Raw genomic sequence first — 12,888 nt, 5'->3', positions numbered from 1 at the left:
CAACATCCGGGGCCGCCGAACCGTCTGCCTACGGAAGCCGGGACGGCGGTAGTGCTTCTCTTATTGACCACAACCGCAGTCCGGCGGGGGGCAGCGAACGCAGTGGCTTGCCAGGAGTGGACGCCCAAAGACTGGGCCTTGGATCAGCCGTTTCCGCGGCGGCCAAGTAGCAGCACGGAGAGCTGGTGAGTCATGGAGGCGGGCGGCTCTCACCACAAGAGTGGGCGGTGGCTTGGCCCTCATGGAGCAGCTACCGGAGAGCGGGGCTGGTGCAGGTATTCAGACGAGAAAATTCGAGGTGGCGACGAGAAGTGAAAAGTGGCGGTGTTCCTGACTGCTCTTCCCTCTCGCTGCTTCTGTTTTCCTTTTTCTCCGCGGGTAGCGTCTGTACACTTTTATCTTTCCCGCTGGAAGTTTCTCTCCGCCTTTTACTGTGGGCCGTGGTCACCTGAGTACTTTCAGCTCCTGACTAACACAGGGTGGATGGCTAAGTTTCTGCAGCTGTGGGTTCGGGGATACTGAGCCGAGAATACCTGTCGTCCCTCCGTATTAGAATTCTACGCTTCTCCGAGGGTGGCCCAGATGGAGACTCTCCGCTTGGGGAGGGCAGCTAGATTATCCCTACTTTTTTTACCCGACGTGGGGCTCTCCCTTCATCCCAGAGTTGAAGTGCTGTGTCGCTGTTTTATGTAGGAAGCCGATACGTTTCTTTAAGTAAGGTTCAAGGCCAGGTGACCCTAAGGTTATGAATTCACATAAGATTCAGACACCTCTCACCGCATTCAAAATAACACAAAAAGTTTTGCATTCTCCCCGTCTTTAAAAGAAATGCCATTGTTTTAATCTCTAATATAATGGGTTTGGGTAAACTCCGGGAGTTGGTGATGGACAGGGAGGACTGGCGTGCTGTGGTCCATGGGGTCGCTAAGAGTCGGACACGACTGAGCGATTGAACTGAACTGAAATGAAATGAATGGGTTATACAGCGTCAAATATAGAGCATTTCTCGTTGTCATTCTGGAGGTGAGAAAAGCTAGACCTTCGTGCTAGATATGCTTAAGACTGTCGTCCGTCGTGTGTTCTCTCTGCCCCTGCAGTTTGCTCCAAGTCAAATAGCAGGAAGAACAGCCTTTTTCTATTTTTTTGTTTTGAAAGTTTCCTATTTCTTTTTTAACATAAGGAATCCACGGCATCAAAGAAAATTAATTTTTTCCAGAATTGAGATGTTGTTCATTGATTTACCTATTGATGTTTAGTGTGTATGTGAACAGTGGGGTTGGTAAATGGCAAATAAATGAATCTGTCCTCTGTCTCATGCCTCTAGCAAGGCAAATTACACAGACAAATAATGGTAGCCTATTATGGTAATGATAAAATAGTTAACACTTACCTCACATTTCTTCTGTGCACTCATCTAAGTACTTTATTATGCTGCTGCTGCTAAGTCACTTCAGTCCTGTCTGACTCTTTGCGACTCCATAGATGGCAGCCCACCAGGCTCCTCTGTCCCTGGGATTCTCCAGGCAAGAACACTGGAGTGGGTTGCCATTTTCTTCTCCAGTGCATGAAAAAGTGAAAAGTGAAAATGAAGTCGCTCCATCATGTCCTACTCTTAGTGACCCCATGGACTGCAGCCTTCCAGGCTCCTCCATCCATGAGATTTTCCAGGCAAGAGGACTGGAGTGGGGTGCCATCGCCTTCTCCGACTTTATTATGAGCCAAGTACTATAGACTATGGGCTTCTCTGGTGGCTCAGTGGTAAAGAACCTGCCTGCCAGTGCAGGAGATGAGGGTTCCACCGCTGCGTGGGGAAGATCCAATGGAGAAGGAGATGGCAATCCACTCCAGTATTCTTGCCTGGAAAATCCTATGGGTGGAGGAGCCTGGTGGCCTACAGTCCATGGGGTCTCAAAGAGTCAGACATGCTGAGAGTAGAGGGATGTTAAATTATATAATAGAGTAGATGTTGGATATAAGTAAGGGCAGCAATTGGGTGAGAAAGTCTTGCCAGGAGATGTGACATTAGGATTGGGATTTTAAGGATTTATAGGAGTTTATCAGGCAGGACCATCCTTCTAGGTGGTCCCTTAGGGCTTTTCAGTGTAGTCAGAGTATAGGGCAGAGTGGAGTCAGAGGAGATTAATGCTGTCTTAGAGCAATGGCGACAGTTCCAATTAATTCAGTTCAAGATTAATTCCAAATGGGTTAGATACTTAAATGAATAACAAAAACAATAGGTATTAAGATTTTCCTTCCTTAATAAAAATTTAGTCAGTTGTCACACACATAAAAAAAGAAGACAATAGGAAAAAAATTAGGGAATAATTTAGTGATCTTGTTACATCGGTGGTGGTTTAGTCACTGAGTTGTGTCCAACTCTTGGAACTGCATGGATTGTAGCCTGCCAGGCTCCTCTGTCCTCTGTCCATGGGATTTCCCAGGCAAGAATACTGGAGTGGGTTGCCATTTTCTACTCCAGGGGATTTTCCTGACCCAGGAATTGAAGCCAGGTCTTCTGTATTGCAGTCAGGTTCTTTACCAACTGAGCCAGTAGGAAGCCTGATCTGTAAGAGAAGAAACTCTGAAATCGTGAAGGAAAAAAGCTGTATTTGACTAAATAGAAATGAAAAGTATTTGTCTACCCAGATTTAGTCTCTGGGACTGTAGTAATGGAAACTCCAACAACAACAAAAAACTCAAGATGATTTCTGGTAAAGGTCATTGCTGCTTAGGAACTAGGGTATATGTAAAAGAAAATGACTCTGAAATATGCTACTGAGGTAGATGGTCAGACTTGGGTGAGGAAGTGACACCTGAGCTATGATTTGAAATGGGGAAGTGGAAGCCACACAACAGTTTCTAGCAGGAAAAGCTTGTATTGGAGGGATTGAAAGAAGGCTGGTGTTGCTGGAGTATAAGAGGGCACTTAGTAGATGAAGTTTGAGAGGCTGGAAGAGGCCAGCTGGGCACAGATCTCTAAGTAGGAGAGCGATGTGGCCTGATGTACATTCATGAAGACCATTATGATTGCTGTGTGGAAAATGACTGTAGGGGATGTTGTTGGCTGAATTGTATTCTCCAAAAGGATATACTGAAGTCTTAACACCTGGAACCTGCAAGTGTGAACTTACTTGGAAATTGGATCTTTGCAGATGTAAAGTTAAGGTCATACTGAGCGAGAGTGGGCCCCGATACAATGTCTAATGTCTTTATAAGAAGAAGGAAATTTGGACAGAGAGGATGGAGGCAGAGATTGGAGTGATGTGTCTACAAACCAACTAAAATTTGCCAGCAACCACCAGTAGTTAGGAGGAGATAGGGACAAATCCTACCCTAGAGGTTTCAGGGAGATTTTGGCTCTGCTGACAGCTCGATTTCAGACTTCTAACTCCTAGAACTGTGAAGCAGTACCTTTCTGTTGTTTTAAGTTACCAGCTTTGTGGTAGTTTGTATGACAGTCCTAGGAAGCTAATGTAGGGGCTAAGTATGGTGACAGGGAGACCAGTTAGGAAGCTGTGGAAATGGGGAGAAATAGTCTAGTTTGGAATGTATTTTTTGAGTAGAACATCTTGAATTTCCTGGTGGATTAGATGTGGCATGTTCTTACAGAGATGAATTAATGATGCTTTGCTGACAAAGGTCCATATAGTCAAAGCTATAGTTTTTCCAGTAGTCATGTATGGATGTGAGAGTTGGACCACAGAGAGGGCTGAGTGCCGAAGAATTGACGCTTTTGAACTGTGGTGCTGGAGCAGACTCTTGAGGGTCCCTTGGATAGCAAGGAGATCAAACCAGTCAATCCTAAATCAACCCTGAATATTCATTGGAAGGACTGATGCTAAAGCTGAAGTGCCAATACTTTGGCCATCTGTTGTGAAGAGCCAACTCTTTGGAAAAGACCCTGTTGCTGGGAAAGATAGAGGGCAGGAGGAGAAGGAGATGACAGAGGATGAGATGGTTGGATGGCGTCACTGACTCAATGGGCATGAGTTTGAGCAAACTGGGAGATAGTGAAGGACAGGGAAGCCTGGTGTGCTGCAGCCCACGAGGCTGCAAAGGGTTGGATTTGACTGAGCGACTATTAACAACTATGTTTTGTGAGGAACTAGTGGTGAAGTTTACTGAAACAGGGAAGAAAATAATGTGGACTGATGGGAATCATGTGTTTTGTTTGTTTTACTTTTTTATTTTGAAGTGATTTCAGACTTACATAAAATTTACTTGCAAGAATCAAACCTAGATTCTCCAGTTATTAACATTTTATATGTGTGGTTTGCTTACAATAATAATAATTTTGGAATCAATGGTTATATTTTGGACATGTCAAGTCTTATTACTTTTAAAAATTAATTTTAATTGGAGTATAATTGATTTACTGAACATGTTAAGTTTTAGATGTCATCAGTTAGACATCCAGGTAGAGCTAACCTGTTGATTAAACCTGAGGCACAGGTGCGGAGGTCAGAGCTGGAGTTATAAATTTTGATGTTATTTGCGTGTGCCTGTGTGCTAAGTTGCTTCAGTCGTGTCTGACTCTTTATGACTGTATGGACTGTAGCCCACTAGCCTCCTTTATCCTTGGAATTTCCCAGGCAAGAATACTGGAGTGGGTTGCCATTCCTTTTCCCAGGGGATCTGCCTGACCCAGGGATTGAATATGCATCTCTTTTGTCTCCTGCATTGGCAAGAGGGTTCTTTACCTCTAGCGTCACCTGGGGAGCCCTATATGCACGTAGATATATTTAAAGCCATAGTGCTGGTTGCAATCCTTCAGGGAAAAAATGAGGATAACAAAAGGAAGAGGAGTCATTGCAACATTAGATACTGAACAGCATTGAAGAATTAACAAAATGGACTGGGGAGGCATGCCCAGTAAAGAAAGAAAGTCAGATAACTGAGATATCAAAGAAGTCAAGAGAAAGAGTTGTTCCAGTTAAGTAAATGCTTTGAGGAGTTGTAGATGATGAGGATAAGTAAGTAACCAGTGTATTTGGCAGCATGGTGGAGGGGTAGAGGGGAAAAAAGGCTTGATTGGACTGAAGTGGAGGGCTTGTTTATATGTACATTAAGTTAAAAACATAATGCTTTTGCATTTCAGCAGAGTATATGCCAGTTTCTGAAAGCCTTGGTGCTGTTGACATTTTGGGCTGGATAATCCTTGGTTGTGAGGGGCTGTCTTGCTTATTGTATGATGTTTAGTAGTATCCCTGGCTTGTGTCCACTAGATGGTAGTAGCGGCCTTACTCCCCTCCCTCTTTGCCAGCCAAGTTGAGACAATCAAAAATGTCTGCAGGCATTGCCAGATGTCCCTTGGCAGGCAAGATGGCCCATGGTTGAGAATGTATTTCTGGTTTAGACTTTAAAATGAAAAGCTTGAATATTAATGGCAAAGCTTTAGGCAGTAGCTTACTGAGTGAGAAGATATTTAGTGTCAAGCAGAGGACCTTTCTAGCACTCTAAAAATTTTGCAATGTAGTGAATACCTACTTTGCCTGTAAGGCAAGTGTCCTGTTTGCATTATATCTTTGATGATTCCATAAGACACTTACTCTTACCTTATATTGATGTCATTATTATGCATATTGGTTACCATAGAGGATTTTGAATATAAATATGTAGAAGATTGTCGTGAATCTGTATTAACCCCATCATTGCCTAGAAATTATTTTGAAAAAATAGTCAATATTGCTTCGTTTAATAGTCTTGACTTTTTTCATATAAGTATGGTACAGAAAACACAGTCTTAAATTTTATTTAACTTTCTGCTTCATGGATTTCAGCATAATGCCCCTTAATCCGATAAAGCTACCTTTTTCTGCCTGTAAGGAAATTAGTCTTAATATGGCAATTTTCAGTTAGCCGCAGAATTATAGATCTGGAGAGAGAGCAAGAAACTTGTGCAGTTATTTATCTAATAAATATGGTTTGGAGGCACTGTCCTCGGTTCAAAGGGTGTTATAAAAATGCTATTGTTCAGCTGCTAGGTTGTGTCTGACTCTTGTGACCCCATGGACTATAGCCCATTAGTCTCCTCCATGGAGGTACTATACAGATAAAATGTTGCAAACATTCACAAGAGGAGGTGATTACTTTTAGTGAGAGATGGTGTGAATGAAGTGTGGAAACCAATTAAATAGTCTCTGTTTTAATAGGTGACAAGGGGGTCATTTCATGTTGGTGGGAAAAGGATGTTTTAATAGATTCTGCTGATGTAATTCACCTATAGGAAAACCAACCAGATCCTCTCATCATAAAATATGTAAAAAGTAAATTGTGGGAATTCCTTAGCAGTGTAGCGGTTAGGACTCAGCGTCATTCCCAAAGGCCTAGCTTCCATCCTTGTTCAGGGAATTAAGATCCCACAAGCTGTGTGGCACAGCCAAAAAAGTAAAAAATAAAAAAGTAAATTGTAAATGTGTTAAAGATACATATTCGTATGAAGGAATTAGGAGAATATTTGTATAATTGAAGTAGCTGCTGCTAAGTCACTTCAGTCGTGTCCGACTCTGTGCGACCCCAGAGACGGCAGCCCACCAGGCTCTCCCGTCCCTGGGATTCTCCAGGCAAGAACACTGGAGTGGGCTGCCATTTCCTTCTCCAATGCATGAAAGTGAAAAGTGCTCAGTCGTGTCCGACTCCTAGCGACCCCATGGACTGCAGCCTACCGGGCTCCTCCGTCCGTGGGATTTGCCAGGCAAGGGTTCTGGAGTGGGTTGCCATTGCCTTCTCCAAAGGAGAGTTGAGGTGCTTCCAAAAAAAACTTTGGTAGAGAAAATAGGAATGCTAAATCCCAGGAAGCCTGTAACAATCTACAATTGGTCCAAGTTAAAGACAAAACTATCCAAACAATTTTGAAGTCTAAAGGAAGTTGAAAACTAGTTTGTGAATTTTTGCTCTTGTAAAAAGTTATAAAATGGGGTTTGGTCTCCTTTGCAGTGTTCATATTATATTCATTTTTAATATGCAGAAATAGTTGGGTTTTTCTCTCCTACCATGTTCTTCTAGCACAACTGATCAGCAATTTTCTATTTCAGCTATTTTTATAAGTACCTGTTTATCAGCACAGTAAACTCAGGGCTGAACCATATACACACATCTCATAAAAGGAACATTTTAGGATGTGTGTATTCAAGACAATATGTAAGCAACTGTCCCTCTACTTGAAAACTTGTTTCCAAATAAAAATTTTACAAACATCCCTTTCAGTGTAACAGAACATTACTTAGTAAAATGTCAAGAGCTATGACAATGTATTTTTTTCTTCATGGGAAATCACAAAACAGGTGAACAATCAAGTCCAGGGTGGTTATTCTATTTGATAAATACGTCCAGAACTCTGTATAGTAAATAAAGTTTGCATGCAGTTTAAGTATCTCTACATGACATTTTAAGCAAATAAGCTTTTTGCTTCATAATTAAATAGTGTATAAGAACCCCCTCCTCTTTCTTTAATAGCCATAAGGACCTCTTCCCCAGTTCCAAATAGGAGTCATGAAAACCGGGTACTTTCTTAAGAGTTTTCTGCATATCATACTAAATAACATGCAAAGAGTTCAACAACATTCTTCTTAAAGGTAAGTATTACTCTTTAAATGGGCATGTTAACCACTGAAAAGTCACTCAACTATTCTGATTATACTGCTTCATTTGGTCATTGGTAGTATAAAAGAACTACAGGTTAAAAACAACAGGTTAGTTTATCCACTGGGTATTGTATATGACAGCAACTGCTTCAAGGCCAAAAACATTTTATGTAATGTAATTGTACTGGTTTGGAGTTTCTTTGTCTCTGTCCATGTAGTCCCAGTCAATTAGGGATTCTCTTCTCTTCTTAAGATCAGCAGGCTTGACTGGAAATTTCAACTGGTTGTATACTTCTGAAACAAGGAGATTGTGGCTGAGTGTCTTTCTCATCTTCATAATTCAAACAGTTGTGGCATCAATTTGATATTGTCTATCTTGAAATTCTCTTTCTGTGGTTCTAGCTTGTTCTTTAGCCGTTTCTTTCATCTGAATTTGATTGATCTTTATCCTGAAAAGTTTGTGCTTGAAATCATCATTGCAAATGAAGTTGTCACCATCTTCGATATCTTTACCCTTTGGATTTTTCGCCAGAACTCTGGCTTTGCCACAGGCCAATGACTGCAATGTTCTCCTTAACTCTCCATCATCTCTTCTAAACTGAACTACTCTCCCTCATTAAACATTAGCAGCACCAGTGTTTGAAAAAGAGAGGCCTGGAGTTCTTTTTACCCTCTTTAAACTCTGCCTTTAGCACGCAGTGTCCTGGAGTTGATTGCCATTGAAGTTTCTTGCCACTATGTTTTTGCCAAGGTAAAATGTCTTAAAAATCTCCTGAAGTTTTACCATCTCTGGTGGTAAATGAACTTCCATGGGCACATATGTTGGCCAGTAACCCATTGTCAGGATATTCACAATTAATTCGGTATTCCCAGGTACATTCTGGTTCTGCATATACTGTTTGAACTGAATCATGATGTCTTTAGAAAGTTCCATACCTTTAAACATTCCTTTAAGTTTGCTGGTGAAAGCAGCTGCACGTTCATGTTTAAGTTTGGACAGCATTGATTTTTCAGTTGAAGTAGGGATGATGGTTTTTAGTAAGATAGGAACTCTAGGTGCTGTAAAAGGAAAGATAGACCTGCTATAATAAACTTTGTAAAATTAGTAATTTTTAAAATTAAAAATGTGCAAACCTTTTGGGCTAGTGATTTTATTTTTTGGATTCTCTCATTTAGAAACAAAAATCCTGACACATAAGGATGTATGTATAAAGATAATTCATTGTGGCATTAGCTGTAATGACAGAAATTACCTTTGCATATCTTATTTTCTAATAATAAGGCATGGCTGAATAATTATATGTAAACTCTATACAGCTGAATTAAGTGAGGTGATTAGGAGCAGGGGCTCAAGGGTTAGGCCAGTAAAACTCTGATCCTACCTACTGTATGTGTGACCTTGGGTACATTACTTAACCTCTTCAGAGCTCAGTTTTCTTACCTTTAAAATGGAGAAAATAACAAATGTAAAATGTAAGAAGTATTATGAAGATTCATGTTTACTATGTATTCTATGAATTTAATAGATGTTGTGCCCAGGCACTATTTTAAGCACTTTATAGATATAAACTTATAATTGACTTATTCCTCATAACAACCCCCAAAGTTAGATTTTATTGTTTTCTCATTTTACTGATGAGGAAACTGAATCACAAGAGAGGTTAGTATGTTCTAATACAATTCACACACAGGTATAAAATTATATATCTCTGCCATATTATAAAATATGGCTGAATAAAATTGTAAATTTTTTTTCCAGTTGAAATTTTTATGAGAAAGAAATGAGAACTAACCAGATGGGCTTTGAGTTAAAAGTTATCCCAGATCTCTATATTGTTTCTCATGTAGAAATATAAAGGGGAAAATCGATAAAATAAAGACATTTGCTCAACTTTAACAGCTGGCATGTGGTCTGAGGTTGTTTATCAGTAATTACTCCAGAGACTGTGAGACAGTAATTGCCCTTTTCTGTTACTTTCCAATAATGATCTTTTTTCCCTCCCAATTCCTCCTTTATATATAATTTACTCTGTGGTAATAAGACTTCAGAAGACTGGGATACACATTTTGGGAAAAATAAATGAAGAGAAAAGCTTTGGCCTTCAGACATTTTTGGTTAAAATGCAGCGTGTATACAGGTGACAGAATGCCAGCAAATATACAGATGGGAATATGAATATTGGATGCACTCATTTTTTAGGTACAAGGAAAAAAGGGAGACTGGAAATTTGATTTCATACCAAGCTAGAATGTTTCTTTTTTTCAATCCCATAGCTTATACTTTTGTTTATGTTTTTTTTTAAGGATTTTCTGGTAGAATGAGTTTTTAAAACATAGTGTATACAACACCTGTGTATAAATACTTGTGTAGCATTCTTGCCAAGCCTAGGTATAAGAAACTTATCAAACAGAAAATGTGGCACATTCTACAAGACAGCTGGCCTAAACATTGAAAAAAACTCAATGACCAGGAATAAAAAAAGACTCTTCTAAAATATGTGTATTATTATCTATTATCTGTATACTAAGATGTATACCGTTATCACATCTTAGAAAAATAACACTGGTTTCAACTTGCACCATTTATTGAATCCCCCCCTCCCCCCTCCTCCGCCATTTAGGATCCAATCAAAGGTTATGCCTTGCATTTAATTGTCTTAAAGTCTGTTTTATTTTTATTTTTAAGAGGTTTTATTGGAGTATAGTTGATTTACAACTTTGTGTTACTTTCAGATGTACAACAAAGTGAACCTATATATATATATGTATATATATATATACACACACACCCCACACACTTTTTTATGATCTTTTCCCATATAGGCTATTACAGAGTATTAGCTAGAGTTCCCTGTGCTGTACAGTAAGTTCTTAGTAATTATCTATTTTATATACTATTTATATATCTATTTTTTATACTATTCTATATAGTAGTGTGTATGTCAGACCCAATTTAAAATCTGTTTTAAACTATAACAGTTCCCCTTTGCCACTGCTTTTAGAGCTGTCTCTTAAGTTTTTTGTATTATTAATGAAATAACTGCTGCCAATTAAAGTTATGACTTGCCATCTATTGTAAGACTCATCTCGATGTCAGAAGTCTGAAAGTGAAATAAATATATTAACACAATGTGGCAACTTGCCCAAAGTCATAGCACTGGTAAGCAGTGGAACTGGATCTCGAAGCCAAGCAGTCTTGCTCCTGAATCTTCTTTTGGCCACTCCTCAGCGTTGCCATTTTGTTTTTAGTGAGTTACTGCATGTGAGGCTATTTTTAGTGCAGTGCCTTCATTACATATTAAGTATGTAATGTGTGTAGCTTTTAATATCATTTTCAGTACTTCCCAGTTTGCTACTACTATATTTTTATAACATTTGCATTCTGTGACTTTATCCAGTTTTCCTGTGCTTTGTTTATAGGTTGATCCTCAAACTTCACAATATTGTTTATGCAAGTACCATTCACTATAAAATCCAGAGGTGTAATTTGAACTGCAGAGAAGGAAATGTAATTGTGTCAGTCCTCTACCCTTTAAAATGTCACGTTAGCTCTCTAAAATTAGTACCATCTTTGCTAAGTGAGTCCATTTTGTTCTTGAAGATATATTTTGAGCTCTGAAACACTTTTGTCCTAATTACACTAGTTGCTTTTCAAATCTGATGCATATTTATCTATTACCTATCTATCTATCTCTCTATCTGTATTTGTTCCTGTAACTCTCCTGGATTAAATCTACTGTTTTATGTTATTCCGTGTCATCCTTATTTCACATTTCTCTCCCACCTTGTTGGGGTATAAATAATTACAAGCAATTTTTTTAAGGAAATGATATAAAGTAGATATTTTAATTTTCACAGGTATATCTGAAAATGCATTCGTCTTGCCTTCTCAGTTAATAGTTTGGGAATAGAATTAATAGTTCAATCATTTTGTTTTGCTTGAAACTTTGAAGACATCATTCCTTTGCAGTTTACTATCTAATATATCTGATGAGAATCTCAAAGGTAGTCTGATTCTCCTTCTTTGCAACTAATATTCCTTTTCCTCTGGAATATTTTATTGAACTCTTTTTATCATTGGTTTTATGATGTTTTATGAGAGTATTTCTTTCTAGCTGTGGATCTTTTTTCACTTATCCTTCATTGCACCCCTTGAGTCCTATTTGTTCACTTCTGGGAAATTTTTTAATATTATTTCTTCAATTATGTTTTCCTTGGGCTTCCCTGGTAGCTCAGCAGGTAAAGAATCAGCCTGCAATGCAGAATACCTGGGTTCGATTCCTGGGTTGGGAAGATCCCCTGGAGAAGGGAAAGGCTAACCACTCCGGTATTCTGGCCTGAGAATCCCATGGACAGAGGAAGGTTCCATGGGGTCGCAAAGAGTCGGACAGGACTGAGTGACTTTCACTTTCACTTTCCATTTTCTCTTTTTTATTCAGAATACCATTTGGATAGATTCTTCCAAGTAGAAAAAAGACAAAGAAAAAAAATGAGATAATATGGAAGATCAGTTCAAGAGATCAGTTTCCTTTGACTGTCAGTTCTCTTTGAATATCTTTTGTCAGTGTTTTTTTTTTTCCTGTTTCCATAGTTTCTTTCCAATTGCTCATTTTTAATAGATGCAGCATCTTCATGAATTTCTTTGAGGATAACACTTACAAATTTTAAACATTTATAAGTTTAAAAGCTCTGCTTCCTTAAGGTGAGTTGATTGTTATTATCCTTTTGTGCTTTTGCCATTCCTCAAAAATTTAAAAAAAAAAAGGATTTTTGAGCTCTTTGTAAGTGTGCAGAGTATCAACTGTTGGGCCTCACTTTATGGTGAAATGAAAAAAAGCTCTTCTTCCTCCTCCCTGTGCCCAAATGAAGAAGGCTTTATTGTGGAACATGAAGGTGTTCTGATGCTTTCAGGGTAGATGGTTTAAAAAAAAAAGAAAAGTTGTGTTTTAAGCCTGACACTAGCTTTGTTGCTGCTAGCTTCTGTGTGTAAAGGAAAGAGATACAAGGTTTGGTGTGTCTATCTCATATGGGTATTTGAATTATCCTGAGTTTCGTCCTGCAGCCCCCTTCTGCTGTCTCTAGGTTTGGCTCTTCCTAAGACTCTGTTGGAAGGAAAGGCTTCTGAGTGGCTGCAGCTTTCTCATGCATGTGCGTGCATACCTGTGCAGCTGCACATTGGTTCTAGACTGCGGTTTTCTCTGTTCTTGCTTCACCCTCAATATAATCCCACCTGCTTTTCTGTTTCCGGAATGCTTGCATGCACTTCAGTGGGACTTTGATAGGAAGTGAAAGAAAATGCACGTAT

General features: G+C 39.2%; 1 protein-coding gene across 2 annotated transcripts in view; it reads left to right on the top strand.

Moving 5' to 3' along the window:
* The window catches only part of ASB3 (ankyrin repeat and SOCS box containing 3), a 161,504-nt gene that overhangs the window by 55,110 nt on the left and 93,506 nt on the right, over window positions 1-12,888 (top strand). The window contains exon 1 of one of the 2 annotated variants that reach the window (XM_052647501.1): window positions 54-185. The exons of the other annotated variant lie outside the window; for it this stretch is intronic. The gene's annotated coding sequence lies outside the window, so the exon portion shown is untranslated. Of the gene's footprint in view, window positions 1-53; window positions 186-12,888 lie in introns of those variants that run through there. 2 annotated transcript variants of the gene reach the window in all.

This window comes from Budorcas taxicolor, chromosome 11, assembly GCF_023091745.1.
Source record: "Budorcas taxicolor isolate Tak-1 chromosome 11, Takin1.1, whole genome shotgun sequence".
In the NCBI taxonomy this organism is placed as follows: Eukaryota; Metazoa; Chordata; class Mammalia; order Artiodactyla; family Bovidae; genus Budorcas; species Budorcas taxicolor.
The sequence above is the reverse complement of the archived record's forward strand: the minus strand, read 5'-3'. Positions and strand labels throughout refer to the sequence as shown.